The 18082-nt window shown below is 43.0% G+C and overlaps 1 protein-coding gene across 4 annotated transcripts in view; it reads right to left on the reverse strand.

The window, feature by feature from the left end:
• Positions 1–18082, reverse strand: part of Abtb3 (ankyrin repeat and BTB domain containing 3) — a 264586-nt gene that overhangs the window by 58201 nt on the left and 188303 nt on the right. The gene's annotated exons all lie outside the window — the stretch shown is intronic.

Raw genomic sequence — 18082 nt, forward strand, 5'->3', positions numbered from 1 at the left:
TTCCTTAGTCTGCTCCAGAGATGCTGAGTTCACAGAGTTTAAGGACACAATTTAAGGGATGGGAGAAATGGCCGAGAATGTAAAGTTGCTGGCAAATCTGATAATCGGAGTTTCATCCTGAGGCCACATGGCAGAAGGAGAGAACCAAGTCCCGAAAGTTGTCTTCTGACCTCCACATGATACACATGATGGCACTGTGCACCCCAATAAAGAAATAGATAGATAAGTAAATAAATGTGATAAAAATTTAAATGGACATAATTTGAATAAGCACCTCCCCCCCATGCTTCTAATTTAAGTGTGCCATGCTTTAAGAATGGTGCCATGTAGGAGGACCTTTGAAAGACTCTACCCAGTGGGGTACTGAAGCAGATGCTGAGACTTATCACCAAACTTTTTGAGCAGAGAGCAGGGAATCTAATGAAAGTAGGGGAAGATGAATGACTTGGAGGGGACAGGAGCTCCATAAGGAGAGCAACAGAACCAAAAAAATCTGGGCCCAGGGATTTTTTTCTGAGACTGATACTCCAACCAAGGATCCCTGTACAGATGTAGCTCATGGCAGCTCAGTGTCCAAGTGGGTTCCCTAGTAAGGGGAACAGGGACTGTTTCTGACATGAAATCAGTGGCTTGCTTTTTGATCACCTCCCCCTGACGGGGGAGCAGTCTTACCAGGCCACAGAGGAAGACAATGAAACCAGTCCTGATGAGACCTGATAGGCTAGGATCAGAGGGAAGGGGAGGAGGACCTCCCCTATCGTAGACTTGGGGAGGAGCATGGGAGGAGGGAAGGAGGATGAGATTGGGAGGGGACGAGGGATGGGGCTACAGCTGGGATACAAAGGGAATAAACTGTAATAAATACATAAATAAAAAGGAAAAAAAGAATGGTGCTATGAGGAACTACAAGATATCCTACCACTTGGCAGGGTCTAGATGCCATTAAGGCAAGGGTAGCTAGTTGACATATTTAAGGAAGCAGAATCTTACAGCTCCTGTTCAAAAATACAGATTCCACAAGCTTCCCATAAGGTTTTGGTGCCAGGTTCCAGTTTTTCCTGAGTCAAGCTACTCATATGATGTTAAAATATGCAACGACTCAGACTTCTACACTCATCTGAGTTAACCATGTTCACAAGATTGTCTAAATGTTCAGGGCCATCAGGCAGCTAGTTATGAGTCTGCCTGCTTTAGTGTCAGAAAAACCACATTTACTGATATTAAAGGGCCTTTCTAGCCATGGATCAGAAGGTTTTCAAAGCTCAGAGTCAGACCTAAGTTACTGGGTTACACAGTCTATGTGCCCGTTATCCCATGTAATCTCACCATTTTCCCATTTTGCTTCCCAGCATGAACTCTGTTACCCACAATGCACCTGCTGCTTTCAGGGAAGCTGACCTTGTCAGAGATCTTTGAAGGCATGTTATGTTCATTTTCTGTCATGTAGCTCACTCCCCTGTGTGTAGGCTCCGAATCTCTTCAAAAGTCCACATTCCGCTTAACCTTTGCCACAGTTTAAATCCTATGGTCCCCAAATATTTCTCCTGATAATTGTGCCACACAGACTACTCTCATGTAGCTCCCACTTTGAAGGATTTTACTCATTCTGCAGATGCCCCATTAGCATCTTAACTCCATAAGGGCAGAGACCTGGGGTTGTCCAGTTCACCACTCCAGATGCTGCCCCAGGACAGTATCTAGCAGGCTGGAAGCCCTTAATATGTCTTCATGAAACAGGCTAAGACTTACCAAATCCTTACTGTCTGATACTAAGAAAAGCAAGTTTCTGGGCCTGGGACCTAGAGGTCAGACTTTCGGGGAATCTCTGCCGGTGTCAGCCTGCTACTTAGGCTTTTGCATTCTCCCCATCTCTCCATCACCCAAACCGAATCAGGCACTCAATGAACACCCGACTTGAAATTGAATTGGATTCCACTGTCTCCAGGGGAAGTGAGGTTTATTTCAGTCCCCGTGTCTCAGTCACTGCTGGAAACAAGTCCCAGGTGCCCAGCGAACTCCCCTAGCTTGTTTCTCAGAGGTGAACCTTCTCCTTTGTTTAGTGGTGGGAGGAGTTTCTGGTGTAGCTGCCTTTCATGTTAGAGGCTGGGGCATAAAGTGTGCTTGCTGAATACCAAAGCAAGGCCCTGCCACTTTCTAAGTCACTTCTTTATCAAGGAATAATAATAATAATAATAATAATAATAATAATAATAATAATAATAAACCTCAAGCCACAGAAACTCTTCCTTGTCTGGAATTTTCTATGTTCCTATTCTATCAACACCAATGTCTGTCCATCACCTGAGTCCAGCAGTTTATAAGCTCATGAATTCTTTGCCAGCGATTCATTTAAAACATCTTATCTTGTTGGCTCAAATGGGGACAAAATAACATTATTTGTGGTACTTTCTTACAAGAGTTAGTGATGGAAAAGAAATTTAGGGCCTTGAGTCAAATGGGGTAGAGAAAGCTCAGGAAAAATATGGCATCTATGTGTGTGCGTTCATGTGGGAGCCGAAGAAAACCACTGGTGGCGTTCCCTGTGAGCATTCATCTTGTTTTTGAGGTAGGGTCTCTCAATGGGCTGTGAAGCTCTCTGACCCAGGTGGGATGAGATCATAAGTGTGTACCATTTTGCCTGGATCTTTCCCCCCCTTAAATATGAATCCTGGTACACTGAATTCAGGTGTTCATGCTTGTAAAACAAATGCTTCATTCTACCTATCATTCCAACTCTCTTTTTAGATATTTTTAAAGAGGACTGTGATTCACTGGCCCTTACTTTATCCAGAAGCAGTCAAGTATAAGCTAAAAGAGCCCATGGAGGAATTAGTGGTGTCTTCAAAGGCTCCTGAGCTTTGGTCAGCCGGGCTGGAATGAGTTCTGGGCATCTGAATTCTAAGCCAGCTCTTCTGGCAGTTCTGGAATCAGCAGGTTTGTGAACTAAGCATCCTGGATTGAACAGGTGATTCAACAGTGCTATGGCTTTCATTGTAACTTTAGGTAAAATATGTGAGGTGTGAGTAGAGCCTCTGGAAGGGAAGATGGGCCTCTGTAGGGTCAAACTGGCAAGTCAGCTCAGGAAGGCCATTAGAGCCAAGATGCAAGGAGGAGATAAAGGACATAAACAAAAGTAGAGCTTCCCTGAAACCATGAAGAGATCTGGTGACAAGATGAAGGCCAGGATATGAAGGAGACTGTGGTTGGGTCTGTATGACAGTTCTGGGTCTGTATGAGCCTGGCTCTGGCTGATAACTGTTTTAGCCCATAGTATCATTTGTAAAATGGGGTGGGCTCAGATGAAGCAGCTTAATTTGTGGGCTGACAGCCATTTCTGTAAATATCCAGAGAGAAAATATGTTAGTCTTCATGGGCCATATGGTATCTGCCGCAGCTAATTATCTCTACCCCTATGGTGAGAAAGCATCTACAAAACTAAATGAATGCAGTTAGCTATTTCAATAAAACACTATTGATAGCCAGATGTCTGGTCATAGTTGGCCAACACTGGTCTGTTTAGTTCTCTCTTATTCTATAATTCACTGATTCTACTGGAAGATTCATTCACCTGGGAACTGAGATGGAGTCTGATATATGGTCTAGGGAAGATGTGGAGAAGCCTATTAAGGCATTAGTAACAGGGCTAGGATGCGTAGACGATTAGAAGAAGGAATTCTCTCATAGAGTCAAATCTGGATTTGGGGAACACAGAGCCAAACCAAAGGCACACCTACAGATAGCTATCTTTATGATAAAACTCAAGACCTGACATTGGACAAACTGTAAATGTCACTTATATATTCAAAGACCTATTAAGATGCTCCAAGAAGCTAGCTGAAAAACATTCCCCAAAGATGTCTGCCTGCTTCTTAATTACTGGAACTTGATTTCAATGTGACAAATGTGTAGCACACATGTGGCTGGATTAAGCATCTTGAGAAGAAAAGAGGGTCCCAAATGGTAAGAGGTAAGAAATAGATCCTACATGCTGCTTTCAGGAAGGAAGCAAAGAGGCCAGAAGAAGAACTAGGGCACTTGAAGAAAAGACTATAGAATCATGCAAGGAAAGAGACATGAGTCAAAGTAGTCCCAGAGGCTAAAGAAGGTGAGGAGAGGGCTCTCCTCCAGAGCTTCTAGAAGGATACACCTTGGCATTATCATGGGGGGGGGTAGTTTTGGATATCTGGTCTCCACAATGGTAAGGGAATAATTCTGGGGGATTTTTTGTATATATATGTAGGGGTGATGCGTGTGTGTGGACATGTAAAAGAGTGCAGATGCATGGGCATGTCATTTTTTTTTCTTGATTGCTCTCTTACATATTGAGGCAAGGTCTCTCACTGAGCTTGGAGCCCTCCAGGATGCTTTAAAATTCCTGTCCACCTTCCACACACTAGAATTACAGCTGAACCAGCATACCAACTTGGATCTTTTATCTGTCTATCTGTCTACCTACCTACCTATCTACCCATTTTTGAGATATGTTCTTACTCTGTATCCCAGGCTGGCCTGGGATCTGCTATGAAGAACAGGCTGGCTTCAAACTCACAGAGATCCCACCTGCCTCTGCTTCTTGAGTTCTGGAAATTAAAGGTATGTGCTCCTACACCTGGCTTCCTACCAGTTCTTTAAATGTGTATTCTGGGGATCTGATAATTCATCCTCAAGGATGTATGGCAAGTATTTGGCTCACTTATTCACCTCTCTAGACTTTCTTTCTTTCTTTTTTTTAAATTAAAATTTTTATTTTTTAATATTATTACAGTTTATTTACTTGTATCCCAGCCATAGCCCCCTCCCTCATTCCCTCCCAATCTCACCCTCCCTCCCTCATCTCTCTGCCCCTCTGTAAGTCCACTGATAGGGGAGGTCCTCTTCCCCTTCCATCTGACCCTAGCTTATCAGGTCTTTTCAGGACTGGCTGCATTGTCTTCCTCTGTGGCATAGCAAGGCTGCTCCTCTCTTGGAGTTGGGGGGGGGAGGTGAAAGAGCCAGCCATTGAGTTCATGTCAGAAACAGTCCCTAGAGTTTTCTTGTGTTGTTTGCAGCCTCCATATCTGCAGCAATGTTTTTAGAGCAGCCACAGGAAATGAACACAGGGTGTACGGTAAGGATCGGATGAGATCATGTGTGCATCCTGGCATGTGAATTCAAAAACTCAGTAACTGTGTCTATTGTCCTCATCATCAGCATCATCTCCAGCACCCCTCACCTGTCTCCTTGCCGGAGGAAAATGCCTTGCCACATGGAGCTGCTCGTGCCTTCTCTTCACATTTAAGCAAATCTCTGTGGTTGCTATAACATTCCTCCTTTAAGCCCTGTGGCCCTGACTTTTTGTCCTTGCTATTTGCTGAGACTTTGCCAAGCTGGAAAGGAGTTTCAGTGTTTGACTATGGTTTAGGAAGCTCACAATTCCAGCAATACAGGGAATGAAGGAAAACTACTCATGGGCCATAAATTGGTTTCTATAGCAATGGCCACAAAATCTTGCTGTATCTTTAGGCACCAAAACCAGGAAGATGGCAGAAATAACAGGTAGCCCTGCTGGTTACTATGGTGACAGTCCTACTCTGCCAGGTGTGTCTGGCCTGCCGATAGGGAGGATCTTATAGGAAAGGGAGGAGTCAAAGGGAGTGTTTCCAGCCTATACCTTTTGAACATAAATGTGAACATGACTAGGAATTTGCTGAAATGCAGAATCCTTCTCAGTGAGTCCAGGTCAGGGTCTGAGATTCTGTATTTATAATGGGATCACAAGAAGGATGATACACTGGTCTGTGAACCATATTTTGGAAAATCAGGGAGCAGCATGACTTAAGTCTGAAGTCAGGCGAAGGTGAGTTTTGTTATCATGCAGGGAAATAGCACCAAACACAAGAGCTTCTTCAAAGGGTATTTGAGGCCCAGGATGGAGCTGGAATAGAAGGAATTGGGCTGATGCATTATATCTATCGAGTTTAAGTTTCCAATCCTCCAAGCTTCAAAGGAAAGCACATACCTGACATTTTCTGCTTTTGTGCCAAAGGAAGGGTGTGAGTGTGTGTGTGTGTGTGTGTGTGTGTGTGTGTGTGAGTGTCTGTCTCTTGCCAGGATTCTCATTTATCCTTCTAACAATCCTCTGAACTCTATCAGGCTTGCAGTACTTATTCTTAACCAGGCACCCGTCCTATTGTCTGAGAAGCCTGTTAAGCCCTTGGCAATGTGTAGTATTGGCCTTGGAACAGCACTTGTCCTGGTGAGTTTCATGTACCAACTTGCCTAGGTAATAGTACCTCAGTGTTTGACCAAACATTATCTGAAGAGTTATCAAAAAATTTTGTTGTTGTTAAAATTAACATTTAAATCCATTTACTCTGAGTGAGCCTATTGCCTTTCCTGACATGGAAGGCCCTCGCTGGCCTTGAGGCAAAGGAGTTTGCCTCTGAACCCTTTTACTTGGCCACATCAACTCTTTCCAGGTCTTCTGTCTGCTGGCCTGTCATATAGTTAAGTTTTTCTCTATGAGTATGTGTGTGTGCACATGAATGGCATAGCAGTCAACATTTGCAGAGAAACAGAACCAAGGAATATGTGTATGGCTGATGGATGCATCACCTCTCTATCAATTTGACAATTAATCTATTACTCCATCCATCCATGTACCAATGCACTTATTGATCAGTTTAATCTATAGATCAGCCATCTATCTTTATCTACCTATCTATTCACCTATTTTCTATCTCTATCTATAGATCTACCTATTAATTTGTCACTCAGTAAATCAGTCCTTCCTTCCTTAATTCTTTCCTTCCTTCCATCTATTCAATTTTTTAACCTATTGACCTATTGATAATTCCCTCCATCTGTACATTCATCCTCTCCTCATGCTATTGGCTCTAGTTCTTAGGCAGACTCTGAGTAGCACACACCTGCAATGCAATTTAATTGTGTGCAGATGCACTTGCCCTTTTAAATCATTTACCTCAATCCCTAATCATCATACATGAGTGTCTGAGGTCTAGAGGAGGTGCAGGATGTAAGTTCATGTAGATGACCACTTTGCAGCATCTTACGTGTGCAGACACACCACTTGAGGACCAGAAAACAAAGGTATCAGGGGCAGGGGCAATGATTTTAAGGAAAAGTAGCCATTCTGTGCTCAAAGGACAAGAATGAAAGTCGTTTCCAATTATGGTGATTACATAAGTCAACTGCAATGAAACAGGAAGTCAGGGGCATGTAGTGACTTCTGCTAATTATTAACTTCTGCTAATGGTGTCCAGATGCACGTGCGACCCACCATGGAACACTTGTTGGCCTTCTTGTCAAGCATTCTGAGGAAGGTTGAAGGACTGTAAATACAGTGCTAAGGTACAAGCGTATAGGGTAGAGCAAAAATACTATGTGAAGAATAGTCTCCTTCTTGTTCATAAGCAACTGAATGTCCCACAGCCCACTCTTACCCTCCGTGTTCCTGCTGCTCAAGGATGTGACTCCATTGCTCATTTCCTGGTAGTCCCACAACTTCAGCCTCTTCCTTTGTATCCATCCCTTCAGCATTTAAGCACTCAACTGTCTCTGTCTTTCTATATGTGAACAAGATGGGAGCAAAATGAAGAAGTCACTGTCTTCCTAGCATGCTGGGTTGTAGTTTACTGCATGGTGTGCAACCTTGGGCACATGACTTCTTTGTAACTCACTTTCCTCATATGTAAAACTGAAAAAGTGTTCAGCCACTCCATAGGATTTGTTGTAAAGATGACCTGAGAGAATTTTTCCGGGTTGTAGAGCACACAGTAAATGTTTAGCAAAGTTAGCTACTAATTATGGCTTGTTATGTGCCAGGCATAATTCCGAATATTTTTCTTTCATTGTCTCATTTGGTAACGACAAAACCTCCAATGCATGCTCTTATTGCTTTCATTCTATAGAGAACGAGGAGGCACAGAGAGACTGTAATTTGCGTAAAGGCACACAGTTCCAAGCAGCAGTGCTAGGCTATGGATGGAAGCATCACTGGGAGTGAGCTAGTCATAATGTGTTAAACCATTTCTAGACAGGAGCTATGGCATGTGCAAAGGCTCAGAGGCACTGTGCACTGTTGTAGGTAAGAGAAACTCATGCTAGTGTGATTAGAGCAGGGACTGAGAAAAAAGAACAGTGGAGATAGGTGAGGTAGCGGGGGGGATGCTGGGGAAAGGAATAGAAAACTTCTTAACTAAAACAAGAAGGTACCAAGACTTTACTTCTTCCTTTGTTAGAACTGTAGTTGAGGATTCAAAAAGATTGAAGAAGAAGCACCCTGAATGACCAGCAAAGACAGCCCCAAAGATGGGAACCAGGGCTAACTATAGCCCTTTGTTTAGGAAGTGTGGGGGAACCTGTTCATATTGTAATAGATTCTTTGGTGTCCCTCCATGTGTGTCCTCCATTTCTTCTCTAGAAATGACACCCATGAGGTTTAGTTGGGCTTCTCACTACCTATCATAACATTACACTTTTCAGTTTCCCTGAAGCTAGAAGCTTGATTTTGATGTTAGAGTAGTAGTAGAAGGTTCTTATGAGTCTTCCAGGAACATCCCTAAAGGAGGCCAGGCTTTATCAGCTCTTCTTCCATCCTGTGGGCAAGAATGTGGGTATGACATCTGGCACACAAGTAGCCAAACTTGACCCTGAGGTGGAAGTGACATGCTGTTGGAGAGCAACAAGAGAGAAGGGTTTGCATTTCTGAAAGTGGTTTAAATGCTCATACTTCTCCTGGATTCTTATTTCAAGACTATATAGGGCAAATAAACTAAGTGTTTAAAAACTTTGTACTTGGGCTTTCTGTCACTCATAGCTACATCTAGCTTTTTATCATACAGGTAGTATGAGGGATGGGGCAGGTGAGACAGGATTTCACTCTGTGGCCAGGTTGTCCTGGATCCCTCACCCTCCTGCCTCTGTCCCCAAGTGCTGAGATTAATAGGTTTAACACAATGTTCTGATTTATTCTCAGTGACCCTTAGATTAGATCCTATACTATGTGACTTAATCTTCCTTTTGTTTCCCATTAGGTCACCATGATTTTAGTTTCTTCCTGTTTATCAAGAAAGGACAAGGCTATGAACAATTTTAAAATTTGAAATTAAGACTTTAAAAACACCACAAACCCCCTCATTTTTCTACAAGCCCGAAGCAAGAAGGACAGAAAGACAAAAAGCCCAGCAGCTGGGAAGATGACTCAGTAGGTAAACTGTTCCTAGGGGAAGCATGGGGACTTGAGCTTGATCCCTAGAGCCCAAGTGAAAAGCCAGGCCTGATGGTACATATCTTCAGTTCTAGACTGTGGAGGAAAATGTAGGAAGACCCTGGGGCTTATGACTAGGTGGTCTAGCTGGACCAGCTCATGAGCTCCAGGTTCAGTAAGCAAGCATCTCTCAAAAACAGAGTGGAGAGTTACTGGGGAAAGATGCTTGACATCAACTTTTGACCTCACACATGCACCCATAACACATACATGTACACACACACACACACACACGCACACACACAAGATATGCAAGTCAAGGGTAGCTTAGAATGTCATTCTGTATTCTTTGATATCCTGGCTACTGGGCCTTGGCTTCAAGAAAATGTCATTCTAGTTCCTGTGCAATAAACCCATGAACTGTCATCACCCTGCCCTTAGCAGTTAAAAAGGGTAGGTTACATGGATATCCTAGCTTTGACTCATAAGAACTACATTGTCAAAACACTGGCTTGAGGGAGTGGATTCCATAGCCCCTTCTGCTACCACAGGAAAGTGGATGCATGCAATCAGAAGCATGGCTTGGACTAGGTTCTGTTACCAGCTTGCTGTGATATTGTGAATCTACTCTATTTCTCTAGGCCTTAAGAACTTCACAGGTAGAGTTTAAAGATTACAGCATCATCTCTTCCAATCATGTTTAAAACAATAGCATAATATTTGAAAGAAAAGGAAACAAAAAATACTGGGATGAACTCAGAAAACTCATGGGGGCAACTTCCAGCAGAAATCTGTGCAATAGGATTTTCTGTGCTATTGAGGCTCACATGTTTGCTGCCCAAAATGGCAGCCTCTGGCTATGTGTGGCTTTGAAGCTGGTCATATGTGGATGTGATGTAGGAACCAATTTATGTAGCCACATGGTGGCTGCCTCATGGACAATGAAAAAAGTTCAGGATGCTTTTTGAGTCAGGGAGATTTTAGACAGATTAAGGTAATGAGAAGATGGACACAGTCAATGTCATGTTACTATACTTTGACTTTGTCTTTTCATGATCATGAATACTGCTGCTACTATAATCATCATTATCACCATCACCATCATCAATATCATCATCAACATGACCACCACTACCACCACTGAAATCTTTATCACCACCACCACCATCACCTTCATCGTCACTATCATCACCATCATTTTCACTACCACTATCACAAACCACCATCATCACCATCATCTTCATTACCACTAACATCACTATTACCAACCATCATCATTACCACTGTCCTTATCACCACCACTACCACCATCACCATCATAATCATGAGTAGTTAGCACTTAAGAAGATATATATGAGTGTTTGCTTGCATGTATGTATTTGTACCACATGCATGCCTAGTACCCACAAACCCAGAAGAGGTTACTGGATCCCCTCTAACTGGAATTACAGTAATTGTGAGCTACCATATCTGTGCAAGGAACCAAACCCAGGTCCCCATCAGATCAATACACGGATTGCTCTTAACCATGGATCCATCTCTCCAGTCCCCGCCATCTGACCCTCAAGTGCTTCTGATGCACTTCTGGTGCACTCTGGCTCCCTGTACATGATTTCATTTAATCACAGAAATAAGCAGAGGGTAATGATGATTGCTCTCCCTGTTTTGCAAATGACTGTGCTGGTGTGAGGTTATTGAGTCTCTAATGGGCACAGGCTGGCACAGCTGTTAGGCAGAGCTGGAGTTTGATTGCAAAAAGACCAGAAATCATCAGCCATGGGTGAGTCATCTTTTCAGTGCTTCTCTAAAGCCCAGGCGACACTGACTAGGACTCTGAGCACTGGGACTCCTGTTGCTCATCTGGGACATGCTGAGGCTTGGTCACAGTACCCCAAGTCTCACTTCAGGAGGAAGAAGTGATAAACCCTCCATCTGTACATAATATACAGAATCCCATTTTTGTGTAATAAATGCTGTCATTATTTTCCAGTCATGGCCATGACTTAGGTAACCTGGTTACCCTGAAAGTAGTGTGCTTATTTCCCTAGACTCACTTCTTACCTGGGTTATGGGATTCAGGTTACCAAAAGGTCTCAGACTATCAGCCCTGGGCCAGAAAGGCCATGTTCTGATAATCCATGTGAAGAGTTTATTTACACACATGAGTATAAGTTTCTCTGTGTGCATGCCTGTGTGTTTAAATGAGATGGTAAGAATATAATGTAATGTACATTTCCCCTTTTTGCCTTGGTGAACAAAAATCTCAATGCTAAAACACTAGAAGAGATTTTTCTGGTTGATCATTAGTCTTCTGTGTTTTAAATGATGACCCCCTTCTCTTTATCTCGATCTCTGTCTCTCTGTGTATCTTCCCCGTGTGTGTGTGTGCATACACATGTGTGTGGAGGTCACAGATCACCGTGGGTACTGCTCCACAGATGTTATCTATCTAGTTTTTTTTCGAGACAGGGTCTCTTGTTGGCCTTTTGCTCTCCTACTAGGCTAGACTGGCTGACCAATGACCCTCAGGGAACCTGCTGTTTCTCTCTTCCAGGTGCTGGAATTACAAGTTTGTGCCAGCATGCCTAACTTCTGTATGTGGGTTCTGGGGAATATATGTTTATATAGTGAGCATTTGCTGACAGATATCTCCCCAGCCCAACATGTCTTTAAATTACTGTTTCATGTTTCTTTTTATAACCAACTCACACTGTGAGTCTAGTTCCAGAGCTGACTTAGTCATGAAGGATGGGTGGCTAAACAGATGTCATCAGCTTAGATGAGCTGAAGTTGTAACACTAACTGCGTTGATGATAAAAACAAAGGCATCACCGTGTAGAATGAAGGGCCCCGCAGAAGAGGCAGCAGAGGACAGTGAGACAAAACCTCCCATTAGGAGGAAACACTGAACAAGGAGTGCAGAGGAAGAAAGGGAAGACAAGTGCCCCAAGAGGCTTCAAAACCCCAGAAGTGGGAGGGAAGAAAGAGTGTTGTGTCTGCAACAAAACAGCTGTTTGGCCATTGATCAGATTGATGGATCTCTGGGAAGAAAATGTCCTTGTGGTTTGCTTCTTGGAAGACATGTATGTCACTCTATGTAGTGCTGGGCATAGAATGAGAGTGACAAAATTCAACGTTCCTACACAGAAAGGACTCCATGACTGGCTGGGACTCCAGGCACACCCTGTCTGCATTAGTGAGCTTCTCCTCTGGGGAATGGACTGGGGAGGGAGCAAGGAGATCTAAGCCCATTCCATGAGAATTCTGTTCATCTCTTCCAGGCAGGGTGCATTCTGGGGCCAGTCCATCAAGGGTGCCACAAGCAAGGAAGCATAACACGTGTCTCAGGATGGGGATCCAGGGAGGGTAGGGTTGCATACCTCTGGGATGGAGGGGTGCAGATAGAAAAGCAGGTATGTGTCTGAGATACTGGGGCTGGCTCTGAATATGACATGGTTACAAAGGATGACACACAGGTGTCATGTAGTACCCAGTCTTTAGGCACTTTCTCATGTGAAGGAGGTTCAGAGAGGTGAAGGTGAGAGAGGAACGTGTGATTGTTGGCACGGTAACATTCATCAATCTTCATTTATATCGGGCACTGAACAACATAATCAGCATGGCCACAGACTCACAGAACAGGGACTAGGGGAAGAGGAAGGAAGTAAGCAGGGGCTAGGAGGCAGACAAGACACAATGGGGTGATAATGAACATGCTCAAAGTATACCATACACTTGTATAAAAAGAATCAATTTTTAAGTAATATGTGCTAATAAAAACATAAAAAGTTGCCACAAACTCTCACACTAGAATCTGAAAAAACAATTAACAAAGACACCACCCAAAAGATCAGGGTTCTACTGTTAAGTCCTTTGGCCACGACAGTAGCAATATGCAGCCCACCCTACATGCATGTGCTCTGCCAGCAGGCTTTCTCTCCAGTTCCTGGTACCAGCTTCTCACTGTGCTGGACTTCTGGCCTCCTGGTCTTACTACATAGTCTCTGCTCATTGCTGGGATGTGTCACATTGAACCTTCAATTGTTTAAATGTGACCCTTCAATCTACTTGTATGCCCTCACTTTTCTAGGCACACTCCTTTCTCCTCTTGTATCCTGGCTTATTGACTTATTTCTCTGGGGCATAAATTTGTGGGGTGGTTCCTGTTATTTTTCTGCTCCAGTTCCACACACAGGAGCTGGGTTTGCACAAGGGCCTGAACAAAAATTACTCTCCCTTTTTGGACTAGTGAGGCCTAACACTATTGGAGGCCTGGGTGAGAACCCCTCACTGTCCAGATCTCTAGAAAGGGCAGGTAAGGGCACCATGTTCATTCATCGTTGGCTCCACTTCTTTTCACTCCTTTCTTGACTGTTCAGGAAAGGGCTTTTACAGACACCGGTGTTTAATAAATGCTCAGTGGTTAAACTGATAGCAGTTCCTAAGTGTGCGGGCTGTGGATCCAGAGAACTCTGGAGCTTCATTCTGCTACTTCAAAGTAACTGGGCTAACCTTCCAGTCACATGGGCAAGTACTTCTGAGTTCTTGCTAATTCAGGAAATGAGCTGCTAGGTGTCCTGAGTCTGGCCTGGCCCTGGGAATGTGTTTACTGAGGTATGGTTGCTTTGGGCCATGCACAGTTATGTCTAACTACCCTGAATGAGCCATAAGGTGTAGATGTACATGCTTCTTGGAGCAGAGCCTGTTTTGTGCACCTCAGAGCAAAAGGACTCTCAGCTCTGAAAGCTGGGACTTTGGGGGATGGAGATGGGCAATCCTTTGGGAAGGAGATGTATTTGGACTATAACATCTAGAGCCAAACCCAAACCCAAGTTCAGCACTATATCCTATTTTTAAATATATAAGTAGACTTATTTTTTATACATGGAATCCTTTATATCTTGCAAAACTGTAAGTGATTGACACTGATAGAAATACAACTTACTGGCCAGTGAAACAGACTAATATATTATTAACAGTATACTTGAACTCTAGTGCAAAGATTTCTTACTGGGTTTCAATATTAAGTCCTTCCCATGTCCTCTTGTCTGATGGAAGAAAGGGCCTAGAGAGTATTCTATTTGCTTCTAGTCACCTTAGTGGTTGGACTTATCACATTATTAATGTGAATTCAGCAATGAAGTTACTGAGAACTACTGACTGTTTTCTGTCACTCAGCTCTGGTTCTAGTAAGCATTGGTTACATATGATAAGGAGATTTGGGTTGTAAGACAAAAGGAGGAAGTTTTTATGCTTGGGTAAGAATGTATAATAGGAGTCAGTAATGAAGAAAATTTATTTTAGCTGTCAATGCTTGGGACAGTTTGAAGTGCTTTGCGGTGTTCAGGTTGAGATAGTTTATCTTATGCATGGCCAGACATACAATGTCCAGCTAAGGCAGTGGGAAACAGAGTGTGAAGTTTGTTCCAGACTACCCACCAAAGGAGAGACTTTATGAAACACTGACACACCCAACACGCAATTGGTACAGGAGGGCAGCTACTCCCTGGGAAACCCAGCAGGAGAGTCAAGGTTGTCCCCAAAGCCATAAATAGAGATGGCACTAGAAGAAGGCCTGGCATCAGGTATAAGAACACTTCCACAAGTGTGTGGTCAAGGGTCACGGGTTGGGCTCAGGTAGGCAAGAGCAAACCCTGTCAGTGCTCCTGTCTCCCAGAGACTTAGATCCCAGTTAAATTATTACACAGAGTCCACATACAAGTCACAAGTCACAACCTGGGGTCAGCACCCACCGGGACAATGCTAAATACCAACTATGGACTGCCTTCTGCATGATAGATGTCTGTTGTGATATTGTTTGAGTCTACCCAAAGTGAGTTTCATGAACCTCCACTGCTGTGGGAGTTACATAAAGCACAAAGATGCCAGGTGTGAATAGAAGATGCTAGAGACCAAATCCAACAATCTCCAGGCCAGACTGGAGACTGTGAATGTACTGACAGGCACTGATCTTTTAAAAAGTATAAAATGAGATTACTGGGTATGCAAACAAGCCATTCTCTACTTACATCGATTCTAAAAAATGAAGGGGTACCCACAGACATCCTGTATTAGCAAAAATGACTTAAAAACCAAGTGAAGTAACAACATTTAATTTTCTTCTTGCAAAGGCTAAAGAAGGGTAGTTGTATGTATTTATGTGTTCAAAAAACACTTCCCATGTGTAAATTGCTTTAGATCTTTATCAAGTCAAAAAAAAAATGAAAATGAAAACTTGAGAGACAAAGAATATGTTATGTTCTCTAGAACAGTCTCAAAGTAGTTATCAACTGTCCTGAGACACCTGGAAAGAACTGTTGCTTGAGCTTTTATCATACTTGCTAGGAAGCGAGTGCTAACTGCAGACTTAATGACTACGTTCACATCCGCATTTCCACATAAGTCAAAGAAAGCGATTATCATCTGGCATAATTTACACAATTCTATAGCATGTAAAAGAAATATCTTTAGAACTTTCAGTTTAAGATTCACTATTAAATTCAGTTATTTAACTAAAATGAGTATGATTGCAGTTTTCAAAATTGTTTTTATTCTGTCACAACTTCATTACATGAAATATACAACTATATATTATGTATTTGTTCCCCTCTGCCAAGCCCCTTTGTCTTCCTAACAATTAAGTAGCTCAATTAAAATTTTATTACATTTAAATTTATTATTATTATTTGTGAGAGAGAGAAAGTGAGTATAGATATATGAAGGTCAGTAGACAACTTGTGGGAATTGGTTCTCTCCTCTCACCGTGGGGTCCCAGGGATAGAATTCAGGTCATTAGTCTTAGCAACAAGTGGCTTTAACCAGTGAACAACCTTGCTGGCAAAGACTCATTTTTGACCAGACCTCTGTATTATTTTCATAATTTTTTAATGTGAGTTCTGAAGATGAAACTCAGGTTCTGTGCTTGCAAGGCACACACTTAACGGAGCGTCTTTTCAGCCTTGTTGATGTCTGTACTGCCACCCCAAGCACACTGCGGCAAGGTGTTAGGTCTCTATCCTTCAGTCCTTTCGCAGTAGCCTCAGCACTGGTCAGGCTGACAATGATACTCATCCCCGTTCGGGTACCTCTCCTCACCAGTCACTCTATCATCTTCCAGTGAAGAAGGCTTGTCCTGTCTCCTGCTGTATCTAATAGGTCTTCCATGAGTGTCTTTAGGATGAATAAATAATTGTTAAATGAATGTTCCAGACTGAATCACTGTCTCCATGAGGGAAGGAGGAATGCAGAGGAAGTAAGAAGATAAAATAAATAAATCAATAAGTAAGTAAATAAATAAAAAAAAAATTAAAAAACTATGAAGCCCAGAAATGTAGTAGAAGTTTTGGTTTCTTTAAAAAAAAAAAAAACAACTCAGTTATGTTATGTAAATATGTCTGTGTGGGATATGGGGTCGCCTTAGTTTACCCACAGCTGATAATTGCCTTGTGCAGCCGGGAGATGGCTGTGCCCTGTGCTGTTGCTGGTTCATCCTTCTGCTGTGTTTGCTATTACCAGTTTGCTGGACTGCTAGATAGCCTAAAGATTGAGGTTGGTATTGCCCCCAAAGACCCAACGACCTAACCAGCAGAAACTAAGTCTAAAGAGATCTATGTCCCTTTTTCCTTCTAACCTTCTTTCTTTCTAGCCTAGTGCTGTAGGGTTGGAAGGGAGACAGAGGTATAAGAAATCCAAATAAAGTAGATAAAAGTACACCAACACAGAAAGTCCCTAAAGTTACCAAAATTTCAAGGTCAAGACTCCTCCTCAGTGTTGTGAAATCAGTAAACAAACAAACAACCAAACAAAATAAACCGCCACCATCACCAACAAAAAACTGTCAGGGTAAGGAGAGCATCTTCAGTGGAGCTGCCTGCACATTTGGTAAGGAACTCAGGGAGGCAGCTCCTAAGAATGTCTTCCATGCTGGCACAGGCCTTTCCAGTATGTCTTTGCATAACCTGTGCTGTGTGAGTAACCTCTCACCATGCTCCTGTAAGTGACCCCAATAAACTCACTGGCTCTTGAAGTGACAACACTTGAGTGTGATTGGCTCTTTGGTCTGCTGCGGGGCCTTATCTGGGGTGAATTGATATGACCCTTCACATCTCAGGAAAAGTCACACAGCACAGTATGTTACTTAAGCCTGCAAATGTGCTTGGTTTAAATGCTGGTGGGTTTCCCACTTTACTCTGGGGGATGCTTTATGGGATTGGCTTATAAAGTCTAAGGAAAATGATAAAACCAGCCAGTTGTGACTCATTTCCAGTTGCAGTAAAGGAATAAATTCACATCATTAGGACTTAATGAGAACCAGACTTGGGTAAAAACTAGGTTAAAAGTCAGACCAAGGACCCTGCCAAGAGCCCAAAATAAATTCCAGTGACACCGCCCCCACCCCAGCATCCTCCAAGACATTAGCACCTATGGAAGGCAGAAGTGAAATAGAAACAGTAGGCTAGTATTGAATCTCTATTCCTCAGAAGCAAGATGCTTCTTGGAATGATCTCCGAGGCTCTGCTACACCTGGAAGGGGGAGACCCATGATGGAGCAGATCGTGAAGTTGCTGAGGGGTTTTCTAGGCTTCTGTGGTTTTAGGTAATAAGGGCAGACCAAGGCAGTATCTTCTTCCAGAACTGTTTTCCAGGCTATTGACAGCTCATGTGTTTTAGTTCAGTTTAGTTTATCACGAACCTTCACTCAGCATTTCAGCAGATAGGAGAGAGCCCAAGCTCCTTTGCACACCTGACTTGCCGACCTTGGATTACAGCTTCCATTGCCCTCCCCATTCTCTCTGTCCTGCTTTCCTAGTCTCCAGGCTGGCCCTTAAGCTTGCCTAGAATGCGCCTTTGCATCTCTTGTTTTCTGTGACTTGC

This window comes from Meriones unguiculatus, chromosome 2 (assembly GCF_030254825.1).
Source record: "Meriones unguiculatus strain TT.TT164.6M chromosome 2, Bangor_MerUng_6.1, whole genome shotgun sequence".
NCBI lineage: Eukaryota > Metazoa > Chordata > Mammalia > Rodentia > Muridae > Meriones > Meriones unguiculatus.